The sequence below is a fragment of the Lathyrus oleraceus genome, chromosome 4, assembly GCF_024323335.1.
Source record: "Lathyrus oleraceus cultivar Zhongwan6 chromosome 4, CAAS_Psat_ZW6_1.0, whole genome shotgun sequence".
Taxonomy (NCBI): Eukaryota; Viridiplantae; Streptophyta; class Magnoliopsida; order Fabales; family Fabaceae; genus Lathyrus; species Lathyrus oleraceus.
In genome coordinates, this window is record NC_066582.1 from 175550288 (window position 1) to 175573682 (window position 23395).

The window sequence follows — 23395 nt, forward strand, 5'->3', positions numbered from 1 at the left end:
AATTGAATGGTATGAATAATGGAAATGAGATAAGACTTAAAATTAAAGTGCATAAAAGTAAATGACTTGAAATTAAATGTTAGTTATTAGTTGATTAGAAGTTAGTATTGCTTTGGCTTTTGTTTTGTTTAAGTCATTCTTTGGAGAACACTCAACCCACTTATCACAAGCATGAATCCTTGAACCAAGACATCTTCCAAAGGAAGGAAAAAATGCTAAGTTTCCACACAATACCATGAAAGAGGGGAGACTTACAATCTCACTTACTAGAATGTTAAAGCTTTTTGTGTCACAAATTTAGCGTTATGTTAAGCAATCGTAATTGGACTTATATAGAAGTCACAATTATTTGAGGTTGGGCAATGGAAATTTTAGTGTTAATGAATGTTAGAGACATGGTATTATGAACCATGCTCCTAAAACATACCACACTTGAAAAGAATATGCAAAAGAGTGGACCTAATCTCATCCATAGTCATGTTGATTTTGCAATCAACTAGCCTTAGCATATAGAGGTATCATAGGTCCATGACATGAATGAATAGAGAATGGGATTAAGATGAAGAGGGGGGTGTAGCAGGGTATTCGTTACCATTAGAGATATTCACTAAATCCAAGGTAAACCATACAAGTCGAGTCGCCACCGCACTTCTATTTATCCAAAGGAATGGTTAGAAAGCGAACAAAAACCTAAAAGTTTTATCGAATAAAAAACTAGTAAAAATGTCAAAGATCAGGGTAAGGGGGTTGGTTATACAATGGGAAGGTTTTAAGCACCCAAAACATCCTAGGTACTCCTAGGGAGCCCTTTTCATACTTGTTGTAAGGTTGGTATTTTGTGAAAAAATTGTTTGTGCAAACATGATTGAAGAGATGAGAGAAGAATATACAAGTTATTTACATTTTGTGTTTGGATGGATAAACCCATTGTCTACGTACCATCTTAAAAAAAGATTAGGATCAAAACCTCGTAGTTCGGGGTAAAAATCTCAAAACAAGTTGGTGAATTGATTGCTCCAAAAGCCTTAAGGTCTTTTGTTGTCCAAGGGAGAAAACTCAACCTACAACCACAAATCCACCATGTGAGGATAACTTCAACATGCTAGTGAGGGGTTAACCCTATAATAAGCATGGAAGACTCATTGTCCATCACTAAGGATATAGGTGAGGATTACATCTACCTCAAGTATAACTCAAACCTAATAGCTAAAGGTTATGAAAAATTTGATTAAGAGAGTGGCCATTGAAACCACAAAAAAGTATTTGAATGAGTTGCATTTACCAATGAAAAGTATTTACAAAATATGATCAAAGTTGATTTAAAATTTCAATTCAAAATAAATGTTAGGAAAAGAAAGTTTGAAAATCAAAAGCATAAGGCTTAGGTTTCTAATGTTTGAAAACAAATGTTAAATGTTTGCACAAAAGTTTTGGCTTGGATTGGAGTGGAGGGAAGAAGAAGAATGGCTAAAGTCCTAATCATACAAGAGATGAGGGATAAGAAACAAGACCACAAATGGAGTTCCTCTCTTGAGATCATATTGATGATCCAAGTAGCTCCCATCCTTTGGAATATGCAAGCAAAATAAGTGTAAGCTCAAGCAATCAACATAATCAAACAAGCTCTTAGGAGATCCCCAATGTCTCTTGTATCTTTCACTTTGGATGAACATGGCAATGGTTCTTCAACTTGGCTCATATAGGATCCCCTAGCACAAAAGCACACACACCAAAGAGTTCTATGAAGTAAATCAAGAATGGACAAGAGTGAGTTTAGAGGTTTGGTCCTTCTAATCCATATTCAACATTAAGGTCCTTTTACTCCAATTTTGCATAGGGAATGTCCTTGAAACTAAGTTCATTTGTCCATTTCTTTGCATTTGGTCCACAACAATCAAAACAAAACACAAGCACAATAATATACACACAATTATGTGCTCAAGTGAGCAAAAGGCAAATTGCATTAACATAAACATGTGCTCAAATGAGCAAAGGGGGAAAAGCAAATGAATAATATGTACAAGGATAGTAAATTTCATAAATGTAAAGTGCAAGAAGTAAATGTTAATGGTTAATGATTAGTGTTAATGGTTAGTGTGCCATAAGGCAAATTTAACGCTATGTTAAGCAATCGTAATTGGACTTATGTAGAAGTCACAACTATCTGAGGCCGACCAATAATAATGTAGGCAACAACACAAGTTAGAGGTCTTGATTAGTGAATCAAACTCCAACAACTTGCCATGCCAAAAAGAAGATGAGAAATGATCTTGTATTGATTTAGGTTCTTTGCATGATTTAGGAAGCAATCTATCCTTAATGCAAAGCCATTCACTTGATCCATGATCAAGATGAATTAGATTTGAATCAAGGAAGATTAAACCCCCATGTATCAATGCTAACCACCAATCTTTAACTCATTGATCAAAAAGAAGAAGAAGAAGATGAAGAATTAAAGTGCATTAATGGAAATGGTATGTATCAATCAACAAGCATTGACCAAAGATAGAGAAGATCAAGGTCAAACAATAGAAAACAGAAGCAAAATGAGAATTAGAAGTCAAGAAACAAATAAAATATTTTTGGCATTTTAATATTTAAAATAAAACTTGAATTAAAATAATAAAGAAAGGTCAAACTTCAAACTCACTTCAAATCAACTTTGAAAAGTCCAAGTGAATTATCCCAAGTTCAACAAGGTCAAACAAAGTTTGACAAAAAATTTCAGCATTTTTAAAAGTCAGAAACTATTTTAAATCAATTAAAAATGCATAAAAATAACCTAATTGAACTAAAATCTCAAATAAATCTCAAATCAATTAATAAATTGATAAGAATATTTTTCATAGATCTATCATCATTCAAAGAGGTTAGAAAAATATTTTTGTATTTTTTGAATATCAAAAACTATTTTAAATGAATTAAAAATAACCAGAAAAGAGAAAATTACTAAAAAATATCAAATGATAAAATAAAAAATATTGAAAATCATTTTTAGAAAGTAGAAATTAAAAGGAGAAGAATGAAATTGGTCCCATAATTTTTGGACCAATAATGAGAGAGATATGAATTTTTAAAGTAAAATGGATTTAAAAGAAATAAAAGAAATTAAAATCAGAAATTAAAAAAAGGAAAAAAGCGTGAGCCATTGGATGAGGATTCATTAATTGACGTGGATCATCATACGACCTAGAAGCGCGCGTTCACCATACACCTTGGTCAACTGAAACACACCAAGCCTTTAATTGAGTCATAACATTGGGTGGATGAGATTGAATCTAGAAACACAAATGGACGCTCCTGATTGAATCTAGAGACCAGATGGTGACCAGCGCCACTGTCTTCTCCGGCCAACTTCTGGCCACATCAAAAATTACAGAAATTAAAATGGCAACCAAAATGCATGATCCAGGCATCAATCGAAAGCTGGGGTGATGTATATCACCCCTGTACCACTCAATTCCATTCTAGATCTCTATATTGAGAGAAATCAAAAGTGGAAATTTTGTGGTGTTCATGTGAACTTCATGATTTTCAAAAATTAAAAGCATAGCAATGTTGCCTCTACGCAGAGGACTTCAGATCACACAATACCAAAGCAAATAAAGCACTATACAAGCTGGTTCGAAGCAAATAACAGTTGAAGTAAACCTTTGAATTGCAAGGCTTTGAGTCAAGATCTTTGGATGATTTTGCTTACAGTAGGCACTATGGATCAAGAAGAGAAGGCTTAGGAACTTTGAGATCTGAAGATTGATCAATGAAATCAAAATTCAGATCTGAAAAATTTGAAGAGAGATGAAATAGTTCCTTTAGTGATGGCTAGGATTTCAGTTCAGCAGCAATTGGGGTGCCTTAAGGTTGAGAAATTATGAAGCCAAGGCATTGTATATATAGCTGAGCAAAGCTGAGTTGCATGAACAAATCATGTGCATGGATGGAAAGGGCCTCCATGCATGGGCCTGTACAAGTGCATGGAGGCCCCAATTCCAACTGGAAATGAAAGCCAATGCATGATGCAAGTAGAATGGACGTGCAGATTTGGTAGTATCAGCTCATGCAAGGCAATTTAAATGATTTTCCAAAAATGCACTATTACATTCAAGTCTTCGAAAATGCCATGTCCATACTTGAAATGCAACCTTATGAGTAATGTTTGGAAAGATTATTTCATAAGGAACAAATGTTATGTTGATCAAAACTCCATTTGGGCCTTGGAAATTAATGAATATTGAACTTGAAGTGTAGGGTGCAAAACATGCATATGTGAGATTTTCAAAATTGGCCAAAGTTCAAGCGCTTCTGTTTCAAAATTGAACTTGAGTTGTATATCTTTTCAAAGCACTCAATTTGGACCTAAATTTTGCATCATTTGGATTTTTGATGAAGAAGTTATGGGCACTTGAAGTTGGACTTTTTCACATTTCAATGCATTTGGTCCAAAATGACCTACAATGTTTTGCATTATCACATGTATTTCTTTTGAGATTTTGAAATTTTTCTCAACATAACATTTGAATTAGACATCTTAAGCTTTCCAATTCATTTTGTCTTACTTCAAAATCATAAAAAATGGCGGAGTTATGTTCTTGGGAAGTTGACCCAAAATTAGGGTTTCAGTCAAAATGACCTATAATGTCTTGGAATGGATGATGACCTTCCAAGCTTCAAATAAATTTTTTATGAACATGAAAGTTGTGCATATAGTTCTTAAGAACACTTTTTCTCTTGGGGTCATCTCCATTTAACCAACACATAAAAAGTTAGGTCTTAGTGCATTTCAAAATAGTCAAATGAAATGACTGATCAACTTCTCAAGCCCAAACCTCATATCTTGATGAATTGATGATTGAGTAGACTCAAATAAGTTCAAATATGCATTAAATGATGAATTAAAGAACTTCTCTTGATTGTATTTGACCATGGGTTGAGGTTGCTTCATGAGCAATGCACAATTGATGAACATATGAATTAGGGTTTCCTTGGGAAACAAGCCTCAAACCCTTTTATTTGCTTTGATCAAAATGATGAATTGAGATATTTGGGAGGAATATTTTATGGATGAGAGCTTTGGGAACCATTGCCATGCTTGCTTTCATCTTCTCTTGGCCATATCAATGCATACAGGGTCTCCTTGAAGCTTTGGACCTTGTGACTGCTCAAGCTACAAACAAAAGATGTTAGTGACATATTTTGTGCTTTTGGTTAGCAAATAAAATGAGAAAAGCAATAATATACAATTCAAGCATGCTTGGTGATCTCAAACCACTCACAAGAGACCCCACCCCAAAGGTAAGGAGCCAAGATGCTTATGATCCTTGAGGCAATGCAAATGCAAATGTTATGATGCCATGAGGGATCTTAGGGTCAAAATTGGGGTCTTATAGGGGGGAAATGGAATCAACACAAATTGGTCAAAGGAGGACTTTTACCAAATTAAAATCATTCATTCATTTTGGGAGATGAAATGTACATTTCATCAATCCCCTAAATCCAATGATTTTAACTCAACAAAGTCAAATCAACATTGTCCAAGGCCCAACAACACAAGTCAAAATTAGAAGCTCAACACAATTTACTTTGCATTTAAATAATTAAAATCAACTAAAATATGCATTAAATTAAATTATGGTTTGTCAAATTCCTAAAACATCATCGAAACACCAAAAAAATGGCCATGAGATTTATCATAGGTCTAACAAGGTCAAAGGACCTTGGAGAAAAAAATTCATAATTTTTGCAAACATAAAACTATTTTTTTAACAATTAAAAATATTCATAAAATCAATTAAATCATGAAAAATATTAATAATGATCCAAAAAATAATTTTCAGAAAATTATTGAGGAATTGATTTAAATATTTTTGGTGAAACTCTTATATTTTTTAGATCAATATTAAAATTAAAATTAATTAATGAAAATAGAACAAATAGAATGAAAATCAAATAATCATAAAAAATGTGGACCACAAGATCTCCCTCATTAATTGAGGTGGCAGATCAAGTGGTCACTAGCGTGCAATCCAAAATGGACCTGAGTCAGCGCGTCACAACAATCGTAATTCAAACCAACGCATGAGTTTAGATTAAATTAAATGGATCCTATGGTTCTAAGGACTGCTAACTCACCACCGGAGCCAAAGCTCCGGACTCCTTCTCCGGTGATCCTCACCGAACTGGTTCAGTCACAACCATCACCAAAATTAAAAAGAAGGACATGATTTTAAAGTAAAAATGGCATTGAGCTCGAATCTAGCCTTAATTTATCCTAACTCCAAGTATATTGAGAGATACAAGGAGTTCAAATTTGAGGTGCACGATCTGAGTTGCTTCGATTTGACGTCAAAGTAACTCAATCTTGTTGCCTACATTGATAGGACTTCAGACAACCAAATATCCAAGAGAATTATGGAGAATTGAGTGAGAATCGAAGAGATGAAAATTTCTGGAAAATGCCTTCAATGTAGGTTTGAATTTGATTGGTCTTGCTCTTCTTTGTGCTTGATCTTGCTATGAATGCTTAAAGTAGTAGATTATAATAATCAAAAGGCTTTGGATCCTTGGAGTTTTGAATCTCAAAACAGTGAGATTCAAACTCAATTCCCAATGGAAATTCTCAAGATTGTCCTCTGAAATGGAAGGGTTTGAAGGTGTGGATTCAAAGCTGGCGCGTTGGGTCCTCAATTCTGAACCTAGAGGTCTCTATTTATAGCCAATCCAATTAATATTTGCACACTTGAACATGAAATCTAAAAATAGCAATGAGTGATGCATGGGTGCATGGGCGTGTACAGGCCCATGAAATCATGTCATTTGGTCCATAATTGAATACAAACAAATCTAAGATCATGTTGGAATGGTAGGAAAATGTGCATGGAAGTTTAAAGTTCAATCTTGCCAAATGATGATGCAATGTTCAAGCCATGCGCAGCCCATTCAAATCTTGTCCAAGTAGGTTGAAATTGAACTTTTTGGAAAGGTTAGATCAAGAGGAACAACTTTCATGTTGGACACTTTTTCGGTTGAAGCTTGGATCATGATGAATTTTAAGGTGGAAGTTGGGAAAATCAAACATGTCAAAAACATTTCTAAGTGTCAAGCCATATGTTCACTTATTCCACCTTGACTAGCTTTTTATGTGAGCTTTAAATGAGAAACGTTCCCTCATCAAAGTTTTAGCTCTCTCAATGTACTTAAAAATGGTGACACCTTTGACCTCATATGGATTTAATATGAAGGCGTTATGCATTTTTGAAGTTGAGGAAAATCACCTGTTCAATGGCATTGGTCCAAAATGACCTATAATGTATCCTCATATCACATGCTCATAAAAGTTGAATTATATCATCCTCCAAAAATCAAAGTTAAAGTAGACATCTTGAATTTGATTTTGCAACTTGGAAATCTTTCATCTCATAAAAATTGAGTAAGTTATGGCCTTGGGAAGTTGACCTCCAAATTAGGGTTTAGACAAAAGGACCTACAATCTTTCATCATAAAAAATGACTTTTCAAGCAAAACTAGCTCTATACCCCAACATGAAAGTTTTTTGGAATGTCATTTAGAGTAACTTTGATCATGGAATCATTTTCATATGATAAAACATGTAGGAGATAGGGTCTAGGTAACCCCAGTTTTGATAAGTTGAATTCCTCTAGTCAACCACCATGAACCAACTTGCTAGCTTGCTAATTTCTTGAATTTTGGGACTCATGGAGGATCATATATGCATAAGATGATGAAATTTAAAGTATCCCTTGAAATATTTGATCAATTAGGGAAGAAGCTTGTTGAAGAAGTTACACAAGATACCCAGATGAATTAGGGTTTCCAAGGCAAACCAACTCCAAACTCTTGCTGAATTCTTGATAAATATAACATAGTAAACCAATATTGATTGAGATTCTTGCACTAAGGGTCTTAAACCCTAGATGTGAGCTGATAGATCAAAGGTGAGCACATGCCCTACCTACAAAAAAGTTAGTTTATACAAAGACATATTTTTGGTACTTTTGTTAGTAAAATGATAAACATACAAAGTATGATACAATCAAATGATGCTTGGTGATCTCTCCTAATGCAAACCCAATGAATGAGGGGTAAGGAGGATGCCAAGGTGTGATCCCAATGCTAATGCATATGATGAGATAGCATGAGGGGTCTTAGGCTCAAAATTGGGGTCTTACAGTCCCCTGAGTGTTTATTACCCAGTAACTGGTAATATTCTTCTTGATGTTGAGTACATTACTTTTTCCCAATACCCAGTAAAATATAATTGACTTCCTTTATTTTCCCCAGCGGATTCATTTCCACATTTCTCCGGTAAGTTTATCCTTGATATGTTCATCCTAACCGGTGACGGATATTCTTCCTTTTTGGTTTTCTACCCATTAAAAAGGTAGTTGTAATCCCTACTTTTATTCCTCGGAGAGTTAATCCTTGATATGTTCACTTTAACCGGTGACGGGTTTTCTCCTCTTTGCGGTCTTCTTCTCAGTAAATGGTAGATAGAAATCCTATTTTACCCCTTAGAGTTTATCCTTGATATGTTCACTTTAACCAGTGATAGATACTCTCTCTTTGGTCTTCTTCCCAGTAGACGGTAGTTGTAATTCCCATTTCCATAGGTAGTCTATCCTTGATATGTTCATCCTAACCGATGACGGGTATTCTTCCCTCGAGTTTATCCTTGATATGTTCACTTTAACTAGTGACGGATACTCTCTTTGTGGGTCTTTTTCCCTTGTAAATCCTATTTGATTTCTCTCCCCGGTAGGTTATTCTTACCCAGTAACCGGTAATGGATACACCTCTTTTTCCTTAGCGAGTCATCCTTGATATGTTTACCCTAACCAGTAACGGATGTCCCTCTATCAGAGTATATTATCTTCTTACCCAGTAACTGGTAATAGATAGTATATCTCTTTTACTCCTATGTGGAAGTTCATTCTTACCTAGTTGAGTTTGAGAGCGTATTTCCTCAGTGAAATCGCCATCCCCTGTTTGGTTTGAGTATCTCAGTTTTATTCTGATCTACCCATTTCTCATGCAGATTTCCCTTATCCCTAGACCGGGTCCTTCCATTGATTTTTTTTTCGGGAAAAAAAACCTCGTGCCTCCAACAGTTTTCAAGTCGTAGCCTGGCCTACGGATAGGTTTTTATCCCCTAGAGTCTCTGTCTCCTCAGTGAGTTTTCCTTACATAATTCATTTTGCTCCTTTGGACTTTCCGTCTCTCCGAATTCTTTTTCCTTTGTGGCAATATATTCCCCACAAATATTACCTTTTACATACATATCATATGCGCCATGAGGTCTCTTAGGGACCAAAATTTATTTCTAGATGTTGTTATTTAAGTCCATTCTACTGAGTTGATACGGAGATTTTAACCTTCGCATCCTCAGTTAGAATGTCCTTAAATAGGGGAAGCTGTAAGACCTCAATTTTGACCTTAATATCCCTCATGTTATCCCATCATTTGCGTTGGTTTTGGGATCACACCTTGGCATCCTCCTTACCCCTCATTCATTGGGTTTGCATTGGGTGAGATCACCAAGAAAATTTGATTGTATCATACCTTGTTTTTTTTCTTCTTGTTTACTAACCAAATTATCAAAAATATGTCTATGTATAACTTTGTCCCTTTTGTAGGTAGTGTGTGCATCCACCCATGCCTCATCGAGCTCACAACTAGGGTTTGAAACCCTCAGTGCTAGGAGATCAATCAAGATATGATTCAAATTGGTTTTAGACATCATATGTGGATCCCCATTATCTTCACTTATCATTTGGATCAAGAAATCATCAAGAGTTTGAAGCTTGTTTTCCTTGGAAGCCCTAATTCATCTAGGTATTTTGTGTGACTTCCTCAGCAAGTTTCTTCAACAATTGGTACAATATATCAAGTTATAATTCATTTCACATCATATTTTACATATATTATCCTCCATGAGTCCCAAATATCAAGAGAACTTTAATTTTCATGTTGGTTCAAAGTGGTTGACCAGAGAAACTCAACTGGTCAAAACTAGGGTTCCCTAGATCCTATCTCCTACAATTTGTGTCATATGAAAATGATTCCAAGATAAACTTTACTCCTTATGACATTCCAAATAACTTTGATGTTGGAATCAAGAGCTATTTTTGCGTGGAATGTCATTTTTTATGGTGAATGATTATAGGTCATTTTGTTTAAACCCTAGTTAGAAGGTTAACTTATAAGGACCATAACTTTCTTAATTTGTATGATATAAAGGACATCAAAGTTTTATATTCAAATTTAATATGTCTTCTCCAACTTTTATTCTTTTATAAATGTCAAATTTAACTTGCAAGGGTATGTGCCAAGAGGAAACATTATAGGTCATTTTGGGCCATTACCATTGAACAAGCAATTTTCCTAAACTTATAAAATGCATAACTCCTTCGTGCCAAATCCAAATGAGGTAAAATTTGTTACCAAATTGAATAGGATTTAAATATATACAACTTTGATGAAGGAACGTTTTCCATTTGAAGCTCATAGCAAAAGTTATTCAAGGTGGAAGAAGTGGATATTTGACTTGGTACCTAGGAAAATTTCAATTATGTTTGATTTCTCAAACTTCCACCTCAAACTTCATCATGATCCAAACTTCAAATTGAAAGTGTTCAACATGAGAGTTGTTCCCCTTGATGTAACCTTTCCAAAAAGTCCAAGATCACCTCATTTGGACAAGATTTAAATGACTTGGACATGGTTACTCTTCATGGTTCCATTTGGATGAATCACATGATCATTTCTCAATTACAAATGCATGGCCTCATGTTAGACTTTTGGCTTCTTTCATGATCATTTTTGGACCTGATTACATCATTTCATGGGCCTATCAAACACCCATGTAAGCAATCACTTAAATTTCTATTTTTGGCCAAAGTTTGGAAGTGTGTGAAAAGCAATGAACATGGCTATAAATACATGCCATTGGTGATCAGAGTGAGGATCCTCTTGCCCAAGCTTCGACCCCCTTCTTCTCCAAACCTCATCGAAAGGATAATCTTGAAGATTTCTTGAGAAATCGAGTTTCAATTCTCATTCTGTTTTGGAATTGAAACTCCAAGAGTCCAAGCTTTTTAATCATCAATATCATCTCCTGCAGGCTTCTAGAGTCAAGCCAAGCCAAATTGGAAGCAAGATCAACCTGATTTGAAGCTCCTCGAAGTTGAGATTTCAGAAACTTCTCTTTTTCGATTCTCCCTCATTTCTCATCCATTTTGATTGATTATTGGTTGGTTGAAGTCTTACCCATGTAAGCGACAAGATTGAGTTTCTTTGAGGTCAAATCGAATCAACTCAGTTCATGATCCTCAAAATTCAAATCCCTGTATCTTTCAATATATTTGGAATTGGAGAAAATTGAGGCCAGATTCGAGCTCCTGAGCATTTTTTCTGTAAAACCATGTCCTTGTTTTTCATTTTGGTGAAGGTTTGTGGTGGACCAGTCCGGTGAGGTCCACCGGAGAAGAAGACTAGGGCTAGGGCTCCGATGGTGCGTTGGCACTCTCTCAACCTTTTGATCCATTTGAGATGTTCTAATCCTGGCTCTTGCTTTTGGTTACCATGTGTGTGACGCAATTGACTAAGGTGTTTGTGGAACACGTGCACTTGGCCATCAGATCTGCCACCTCAATTAATGAGGGAGATCTGATGGCCCCTGATTTTCCATATTTTCTGATTTTTCATTTAATTGTGTTGTTTTGTTTAATTCATAATAAATCCATTTTTAATCCAAAAAATGTGGGACTTTCACCAAAAATCTTTAAATATTTTCCGCTTCCATATTCTGAATTAAAATCATTTTTTGGATTGATTTTGGTATTTTTCATGAGTTAAATATTTTTCTGCATACTTTTGATTGTTTAAAAATACTTCTGACTTTTAAAAATTATGAATTTTTTTGTCTAAGGTCATTTGACCTTGTTTGACCTAGGATAAATCTCTTGGCCATTTATTTGGTGTTTTAAAGGGATTATAGGTTTTGAACAAATTAAAATGTATTTTAATTCATTTTTAATGTGATTTTTAATTGATTAAATGTTTAAAAATATTCTTGAGCCATTTTTATGGTCTTGTGATGTTTGACTTTCTGTTTGGGCCTCGGTCATGGTTGATATGGCTTTTGTTGAATTAAAACCATTCGATTTAAGGGATTGATAAAATGTACATTTCATCTTCCAAAATGAATGAATGGTTTTGATTTGATGAAATTCCTCTCATGATCAATTTGTGTTTCTATCTTCCCCTCCCTCTTCATCTTCATCCCTATTCTTTCCCATTCCCCCATTTGACCAATGAAATCTCTAATGTCTAAAGGCTAATTGATTCATCAATTACCTTGTGTTAGATGAATCAATACAAGTATGACTGAGATAGGTCCTTCCCATTTTCTTTTAGTGTGTGGTATATTTTAGGAGTTTGGTTCTTTGTACCAAATATCTAACATGCATTAACACCTATATTTTTATTGTCCGACCTCAGATAGTTGTGACTTCTACATAAGTCCAATTATGATTGCTTAACATAGAGCTAAATTTGACCCTCAAGGCATAGCATTCTAGTAAGTGAGATTGTAACTCTCCCATTCTTCATGGTATTGTGTGGAGACTTGACATTTTTTTCCTATCATGGGTGCTAGTGGCATACTTGTTGAATTATCCAAGTTGGAGCCCTTCTCATGGAAGATGTCTTAGTTTAAGGATCCATGCTTGTGAATGAATGGTTGAGTATTTTCCAAAGAATGACTTAATCAATTAAAACTCAATACTAACATTTTACTAATCGTTGACTAACTTTTGTTAATATTTCTTTATTTTCAAGTCATTTACTATTATGCAATTTAAATTTCAGTCATTTATCATCCATTGGCATTTACATTTCATATAATTTGTTTATGTTTAAGTCCATTTTCAGTTTTTCTCATTTGAGCCATATCTTGTGATTGTATATATTGGTCGTCTACTTTTGATTTTGTTTATGGTCTTAGGACCTTAAAACACATAATGACAACAAAAACCCTAAAAAATATTTGGTGGACTATTGGACTTGATCTGAGCTTTTGGAGTTAGAATTAAGCAAAATTCCCTATGCTAAAGGACTTGGCCAATGCCAACATTTGAGACCAAGATATTTTTGACAAGTGACTTTCATCTGAGGCAAGACTTTGGATCTCCTTGAATCATCTGCTACTTGGTCTTTGTACTTAATTGTTATTTTGTTATTGCCTATGTTTGATGTTTTAATCTGAGTTGATCAAGGAATGTTTCATCTGGTACATTGGAAGACAATGAAGACTGCAAGCTATTGGAATGCTTGCTTGGATATTGTGGCTATCTAATGCCTTGATCTTCATGATGTATGGATATTGCTTATTGCTTATTGCTTGATAAAAGTCCAAAGTAAAATGGGTTTTTATATGACATTCTTGTCTGTTGGATTGCATCCCATTGGTCAGATCTTTTCAACTTTTAACTTTTAATTTATGCTTAGGATAGCCTCTTCATCTCCTCCAACTTCTTAAATTTCAAAATTCTCCATCTTTTCAAAACCTTTCTTTTCTTGTGATATCAAACATAGGCATGTTTTAATGATTTGAAACTTTAGCCTGATGCCAATGAATGTTTAAAATCTTTTCTTAAATAAAACTTGTAAATAAACGTAACCATATTGACTTAAATTTCAAAAGACAAAAAGAACTAGTAATTCACTAACTTCTTATTAAACTTTTTTTAAATAAAATCTTGTAAATAAAATATTTTTTGTGCCTTTTCTTATTAAAGTTTTGTTAAAAGAAACTCACTAACTTCTTTGAAATTTTTACCATAAACTATGAGGTTTTGATCCCTTACTTTTATGTTGGTACGTAGGCACGAGACCGAAGGTCTTGTCAAACACAAAAATATAATCAATGAATTCTTTTCTCATCCCCACACTCTATTTTTACCAAACATCATTTATACCAAAAACACATGCACACATAAAGAAGGGCTCCCTAGGAGTACCTAGGACACTTTGGGTGCTAACACCTTCCCTTTGTGTAACCAACCCTCTTACCTGTAATCTCAAACATTTTATTAGTTTTGATTTGAAAACTTCTTATCTTTGGGTTTTGTTCGTACTTTTCCCTTTTCCTTTGGAAACAATAAAAGCGCGGTGGCAACTCTGGTTTTATTGACGTCAAGTTTATCCATAGCCTGATGCTCATGAATTTACCGCTACACATTCTTTCTCAAACGAGGCCTCCTATGCCTCCGTATGGACATTGAATTAGTTTCTCCTTCCTTCTTTTTGGAGAAGCTACCACCGTATTTGTTTCTTGAGGACACTTCATCAATGGACAACCGACCTTCTCTAACTCCTTCTTCCAATCACATCCCCATGATCACCATTTCGGTGAAATCATTAGGAGCACTAGCAATCATTCATTCATAATAAAATGAACTCAGGGTCATTAAGAAGATCTTGGTCATCTCCTTCTCTTCCAGGGGTGGATTAATCTGAGCAGCCAATTCCCTCCATCTTTGGGCATACTCCTTGAATGTCTCTTTGTCCTTCTGAGATATCAATCTCAACTGATCCTGAATGGGAGCCATATCAACATTATACTTATTTTTTAGGGATGCATTTCTCCCAAGGGAAATGTCAACCCCAACCTCATATTGCCCAATAACTGTTAAACTTTCTTGATGAAAATCTCATAGTTAAACAAATTCAGCAATTTCTTGGTATAATTAATTATATCAGATATTTCCTTCCAAGACTGGAGAAATACACGAGTCCTCTATCCCAAATGCTGAAGAAAAAACTCCCACCATGGGGAACAAAGAAAACGGAAGTAGTAAAAGCTTTGAAGAAGATCACACAAACTCCACCTACCCTGAAAATCCCTGGGAATGGCAAAAGAATTCTGCAAACCGATGCCAATGACCACTATTGGGAGCAATCCTGATAGAAGAACTTGAAGGGAAAATATACTATTATGGTCATGCTAGTGGCCAATTTAAAGAAGCTGGAAAAAAAACTATCACACCACCTAAAAGGAAGCTCTTGCAGTAAAAATTGGAATCCAAAAGTTTGACTTCTACCTAAGATGTTACTAGTTTGAAGTCCAGATGGACAATCAATCTTTTCCCAAGATCCTTGAATTCAAAAATAAGATGCCACCAGATCCTTAAACCCTTATCCTAAAAGATTGGTGTTCCAGATATGATTTTAATATAAAACATATCAAAGGAACCTATAATCTGATCCCTGGTCTACTATCCCGAACAATGAAACCTATCCAGATCATCACAGCGAAGCACATTTTCCCTCTGATTCTATTGGTTAAACCATTACCAGCTCATGCATCCATAATTAATAATCTTCCTCCAGGAATAGCAGTCTCCTCTTCACCGTCCCAACTCAAGCAGTATGATAGAAATAATCTATTTTATTACATGACAAAAATCATAAGGAATAAACTCTCAGATCATACTCCTTATTTCGCTGACACACCTTTTGTCCTACCAATTTTAATAAACTCAAATGTCAAATTTACAAAAAACCGTTTGTGGTGTATCTGGTGTGCCACCAATTTTTATTTTATGCCGGTTCTTATTTCCACTAAAGCCATGTATCGACACATAATGAATCCCGAGAACCACAAGTCCTTGATTTGGGGTACTCTTGAATGGTATTCTCCATTATAGTGGTGGAGAAATCAATTTAAACCGGTCATAGACGAGGTCAAAGAAAGAAGATTAGCCATAGAAGCTATTAGCAAACTCAAAGATTATTTTCTTTCTACACAAGCCCTATCAGACAGATCCTGCAACTAAGTTACTTAATTGTAAGAGTTATGTTCATCTATGGGAAACCATTGATGAATTTCCTCCCAGTCTAAAAATCACAAGAGAATTAATGGAATATATTAACTGCATCAATATCTATGACCCAAAGAACCTTGATGATAGTACAACTTGTCTAAGTCATGAAAAGTTCAGAAGACTAGAAGTTGGAGAAAGCTCAACTCAAGCCACACAGCAGAATCTAGATTCTCCAATGGAAGCTGAATCCTCAGAAGGACAAGTGGAAGAAGCTAATAGAAAATTAATGGATCAGACTTACATGATGGATGACATATGGAATCATGACTCATCTCATTTTGGAGATTGCTTTTCTGATGAAAATTTATCTGATCAGAATATGTCCCCGTCTCATGAACCCATTTTCAAAGACTAGTTGACAAGTGTCCCTTATATGTCATAAGCATGCTTATGAATAGTGTTTTCTCGTCTTTTTGTATAAAATTACTCTCATTATGTATCCATAAGTGATAAGTGTGTCGGACTTTTGAAAAAGACATTTCTATAATATTAAAAATGGCATGCTTGTAAATAGTGTTGTTTTGTCCTATATGTACCTCCTTAGCTATAAAAGGAGTGCTCTTGTAACATATTTTCATCAAGCAATCACAAATAAACCTCCTTGTGTGCTTAAGAATAACAATGTTCTAAATATCTTTTCTTTCTCCCTAAAAGCTTTAGTTATTATATTCATATCATGATTTCCCACATAGATGCAAGTATGCTCTACACTTGCCTCAAATGAGGATCTTGTGTATCAGAAAACATCTGATATTCTATCCATACTATGGTCTTCACTATTATGGAATATAAGTTTTAATTGTTAGACTGTGTTATGTCTATGGTTGGCTAATTGATGACGATACAGTTAAAACTGATTTTATAGTATATGAGGCTCCCGGTCAGTATGGTATCAGAGCCTCGTTAAGAATATGGGGTGCATATGGTATGAATATAATAAAGAGGAGGTGCATGTTATTAAATATTTTTTATTTAAAACAAATATTTAATATTATTGTATTAAAAAAACATTGTTCACCGTATAAATACGATGAACAGCCATTTGTGTAAATATTGGTGTAAAAAATGGGTGTAGAAATAACATTACTCTTTGCAACATATCTTATGTTTTCATATACTACATTATTTTCACGTCTATATCTCACATACGGCACATACATTTTTTATCTTTTTTTTATGAATATAAGTTTCTAATTTAATTTAAGGCTTAAATGCACTTTTGGTCTCTATAGTTTGGACGTTTTAAACAATTGATCCCCCTATTACAAAATCTATGATTTTGGTCCCCCTCTACTAAGCGGAATTGACGGTTGAGATAAAAATATATTTTGTAATGAGGTGACAAGGATATCTAGGATAATTATTAATTAATATGTTTTTATTAGAATTTATATTTAATAAGTTGAATTAATATGTTTCTAAATTAATTAACTAATTAATTAAAACTTTTAAAATTAGAGTGTTTGGGCTTAGACTCATTCCTTTACAATCAAGGCCCAATATACATGTTACATTCTAACTTCTTTCTATTAGCTTTATAAACACTCAAATTATTTCTAACCAAAACAATGTGTGACTATATTTTAACCAATTTGTGTTCACCTTATTTTTCCAAGATTCTTGTTCCTCCTTCATAGTGCTCTCCTTCTACTCCAACTTCCCTCATTTCTTCTACACTAGAAAGACAACATAACATATTACATGTTGTATCCTTCTCCTGGAGGATACTAGTCTTAATGTCTATCCTTTTGTCCCCGAGAGTGATGGTTTCAATGCTACAAAATGAACAACCAGACATCAAGTAGTCAAAAGCATGTTAAATGTCTATTAATATAGTCAATGTCTCTTTCTTTATTTTCAGTCATACAAAATGTGAATGTTTTTTTATACTTATTTCATGTGTTTATGTAATAAAAGATTAATTGACAAGGATATCACCATATGATTCTCAAAGAAGTGTATGCTAAATCAAACCCCGATTTAGAATATGTGACACTAACCTAGAAGCTTCTGTTTTGGTTAGTATACTGACTTTCTTTTAGCACTTTTAGTAAATAGCTACTGAACCGGTTAGATATTACTTACTTCACATAAATACTTCATATTGTAAATTTAGTTGGTTATGAAATTATACAACAATCTCTCATATGTTTCTTTTGTAATCCCTTCTCATCGCCTTCTTTCATCAAATTGAGAGGTTTTGTTAAGACATGTATATATTTAAGTTAGGTTTTGTTGAAAAAACCTCTCTATACGTTTAGGATAGTTAGCTTATTCATTCACGGTTAAAAGATTTCATTAATGATTTGAACGTAGTCAAAGGATTTCTATGCTTATTACATTTGTTTATGACTGAAAATGTCTCTTTCAATCAGCTATATTAATAGGCATTTAACATGCTTTTGACTACTTGTTGTCCGGTTGTTCGTGTTATAACATTGAAACCATCACTCTCGAAGACAAAAGGATAGGCATTAATAATAATGTCTTGGAGGAGAAGGCTACAACATGTAGCATGTTATATTGTCTTTCTGGTGTAGAAGAAATGAGGGAAGTTGGAGTAGAAGGAGAACACTATGAGAGAGGAACGAGAATCTTGGAAAAATAAGGTGAACACAAATTGGTTAGAATATCGTTCCACATTGTTTTGTTTAGAAAAAATTTGAGTGTTTATAAAGCTAATAGACAGAAGTTATAATGTAACATGTATACTGGGCATTGATTGTAAAGGAATGAGTTTAAGCCCAAACGCTTTAATTTTAAAAGTTTTAATTAATTAATTAATTTAGAAACATATTAATTCAAATTATTAAATATTAATTATAATAAAATCATATTAATTAATAATTATACTAGTCATCCGTGCCACCTAATTAAAAAATATCTTTGTATCCCAATCATCAATGCCACTTCTACAAAAATGGAGGGGGACCACAAAAATCCAAAGGTCATCAAAATTAAGGGATCAAAATCGCAGGTTTTGTAATAGGGGATCAAGTGTTTAAAACGCTTATACTAGAGGGACTAAAAATGTTCTTAAACCTTGATTTTATGTTGCTGATATATCATCTTTGTTCTCCTAAAATATGTTACTTTTATATTTTTATTTTACTTAATAGAATATAGCTACATTTCTAACTATTAGTATGTTAACTCATTTTTATTTTACTTTATATTTTTATTTTACTTAATAGAATATAGCTACTTTTATATATATATATATATATATATATATATATATATATATATATAGAGAGAGAGAGAGAGAGAGAGAGAGAGAGAGAGAGAGAGAGAGAGAGAGAGAGAGAGAGAGAGAGAGAGAGAGAGAGAGAGAGAGAGAGAGAGAGAGAGAGAGAGAGAGAGAGAGAGAGAGAGAGAGAGAGAGAGAGAGAGAGAGAGAGAGAGAGAGAGAGAGAGAGAGAGAGAGAGAGAGAGAGAGAGAGAGAGCGAGAGAGAGAGAGAGAGAGAGAGAGAGAGAGAGAGAGAGAGAAAAAAAATTTAATTGAAATGCACTGACAGTGTAAAGATATTTTACAGTGTCAGTTAATCACAACCATTGATTTTTTTGGGAAGTTTGACTTTTTTTATAATCACATGTAAAGTAACCCAAACGGATGATTGTGATGTATTGACAGTGTAAATTTTTTTACACTGACAGTGCATATATATATATATATATATATATATATATATATATATATATATATATATATATATATATATATATATATATATATATATATATATATATATATATATATATATATATATATATATATCAAGTAGATATTTAGAGTTTTTATATATATATATATCATTTTTTTTCTATCACATTCTAATTGCTATATCCACTATATGTATTTGTTTTGATCCATTTGATCTTTTTATTTGTATTACTTTTGATTAGTAAAATTATATGATTAATTTTTCACTTTAGTCAATGTGATCAATATTCAATGTGATTAATTTTAGAAACTAATTTAATTAGTTTAATTTTAGTTTTTTGAATTGATGTAATTCAATTGCTATATGAGTTATTTCTCCCTATTTTGTTTAGTTATTTAATTAATTCTTTTGATTGATTAATTGATTAAATACTTGACATCATTAGGAATTATTCTCATTTGATACCATAATTTCACCATGTCATTTTCTCATTCATATAAGACTAAAACTCTTTTTTAATTTCCATTCTAAAACCCTACAAAAGAGGTCAAACAATGCATGAAAACATCAAGAGTCATTCCCACATCTTTGGTACTATATCACATTCTTTCAATCATATGTCTCTCTTTGTCCATTTAAGACTAAAACCATTTTTGCAAATAAACTTGATCCAACGTCAAGTATAAACTAAAATACTTAACAAATACAATGTGAATTATATGCCATGAGCCTTAAGAAATGGAGAAGAATGAGAGAGAATATTTCTATCCTTATTATGAATATCTTTGGATGAGGAATGTATGACCTAGTTGCTCAAAGTATTCACATTCATTCATAGACTATATTGCAATTTAAATCAAGACAATTTTCAACATTCATCTTCAGACTAAAATAAATCACAACCAATATCAATTCCATACTCTTACTTCATTGGTTTAAACACCACTCCCTTGGTTTAAACACCACTCCCTTGGTTTAAACACCACCCTTTTGGTTGAGACGCCACTTTTATAATTTATGTCCTTGGTTAAGACACCACTTTTATATTTCTGTATTAGGTTAAGACACCACTTTTATAATTTCTGTTATTGGTTAAGACACCACTTTTACAACTTTTATCCTTGGTTAACACACCACTTTTATAATTTATGTTCTTGGATAAGACACCACTTTTACAATTTTTGTTCATGGTTAAGACACAACTTTTATAATTTATGTCTTTGGTTAAGACATCACTTTTACAATTTATGTTCTTGGTTAAGCCAACTCTTTTACAATTTTGTCCTTGGTTTAGACACCACCTTTACAATTCTTTGTCCTTGATTTTAGACACCACCTTTGAAATTCTTTGTCCTTGGTTCAGCCACCACTTTTACAATTTTGTCTTTGGTTCAGACACCTCCTTTTAAATTCTTTCTCCTTGGTTCAAAAACCACCCTTACAATTCTTTGTCATTGATTCAAGTTGAACAACATTTATTTTCAAAAAAGAACAATTATAATCCATTCCTTAGAAGTCGGACTAACATCTTAAAGCATTTAAACCATGATCGAACAGCTTACGTCAAAATACTTCTAGGATACAATTATAACATCGTTCCCTTAAATCAACCAACAAATACTTATTTTCTACCCCACGAACTACAGAGCTTTGATTTTCTCATTACACCATGAGAATATGTAGGCACAAGGTTTTGAAATCTTGGCGAGCACATTAATTAAAAACTTATTTTTCCCTTAATTAAAACCAATCGCAAGTAACATATAGATAATAATATCCATACGCGCAAAGAACAATCAAAATGGTTCCTATTAAGTACAACAGATGTGAGGGATGCTCATACCTTCCCTTTGAATAATCGACTTCTTTATCCTTTTCTCTTCCTTTTGGATTTTATTGATATTTTCCTTTTCTCTTAGAATAAATAAAATTCAATCGCAAATGTGTAGTATCCCGAGCGTGCGATACACTCAGGTATTTTTTCATGGCGCGATAGTCGACAATGACTAACTCTCTAAAATTCGACACGTACACCATTATGTGGCCCTTTTTTCCTCTGCATTTCTTCCACATGTTTTCAGTTCTTATACTATTGCAAAACTTCCACTGCTATCGATAACAACTTCTTATTTTCCAACTGCCTCTGTCAAGAATCTTCCCTATCAAACTTTATTACTTAGTGTCAAAAACATGATTAGGTCACCTGTAGATAGTATTTTAGTACCTTTTACCATAATTTAATGTTAAACTACCAAGCTCGAAATTTTAGGTTGACAGGTTGCCTAAGGCATCCGAAGTTAGTGTGACTGCTGAGAATATGGATAAGGAGAAGGTAGTTGTTAAAGAAGTTATCAAGGCTAAGTTAGAGGCTATTGGGTAGAAGAATAAAGTGATTGTTGATAAACGCATAAAGGTTAAAGTTTTCGATGTAGGAGACAATGTGATGGTGTTTCTGCATAAGGAAAGGTTCCTAGTCGATACTTACAATAAGCTCAAACCCTGCAAGCATGGGTTGTTCAAAGTGGCTCGAAAGAGCATCGATAATTCTTATATGATGGCTCTCCTAGATTCCATGAATATATCTAACACTTTCAATGTGGTTGACATTCATGTATATCAAGCAGATGAGACTCTTTATCAAGAATATAATTCAGGGTTGAGTTCTTCAGAGGCAAAGGAGACTGATGTAGGATGGCCAAAAACAAAATTCAATATTTTACGCAATTTTCCATTTTATTTCTATGTTTAATTTATTTCTGTTTTGGATTAAAAGCTCATTAGGATATTTTTTTTGTATTTAAACACCTTTGATTTGGCCGTCAGAATTATATTTTATCATATGGTGTCAACTGATTATCACAGGTTGGAAAATCAACAAGGGAACAATATTTGCAGATACACCCTCTGACGTCAATCTTGAATGTCAAGATACCGACAATCACTCTATCATCCATTATTCCTCCATCAATATTGTGAATCCAATTTTTTCACTAGAATATTGATAAATGATTAAAGATGAATTAAGCACAAGATTATGCAGTATCGTTGCATCCTCCATGGTATTATTGCACCCATAGTGGTATCATTGCTCCCTTTGGTGTATCATTCTACGCATAGTAATATCATTGCATCCATAGTATTATCGTTCCACCTTTTGGGGTATCATTGCACCCTCAAGGATATCATTACATTCATAGTGGTATCATTGCATCCATAGTGGTATCGTTTCGCCATCTACTGTATAATTTCATCCATAGTGCTATTATTCACCCTATGGTGTATAATTTCACCTTATTGGAATCATTGCACCTTTCAGGTTATCTTGCACCCTCCGAGAAATAATAAGTCCATCTGGGTATTAAAACATATCTACAAAGACGTCTTTTATGTGAATATCTCGCTCATATATTTCCAGACTATGCGATTAGTGTCTCCTGTAGATACTATTAAGCCCAAAATTGCATCTTCATTTAAGAACTCGACCAAGGTAAACGCATGTACAAAAACACATTTGGGACTGCATTCAATTCACACACATGTGTGTTCACATAAATCATTTTCACAAATTGCTTTGGAGATTTTTCGAGTTAATCTCATGTTATTTTCTTTGTGATGTTTCTCCATCTGTGAGGTTATGTGTTATATGAACTTGAGGAGTGGTAAGTGACTTTCCGAAATGTCTCATAAAAACCAAACCCCTTCCCATAGTAATACCCCAAACCCATGAGAGCAACCAACGCTTACTAGTGTCGACAGTTATGTGGCTACAACCTCCGTCGAGGAAATGCCCACTGCCATAAGCCAAGTTGTGGCATATTCCACACCGC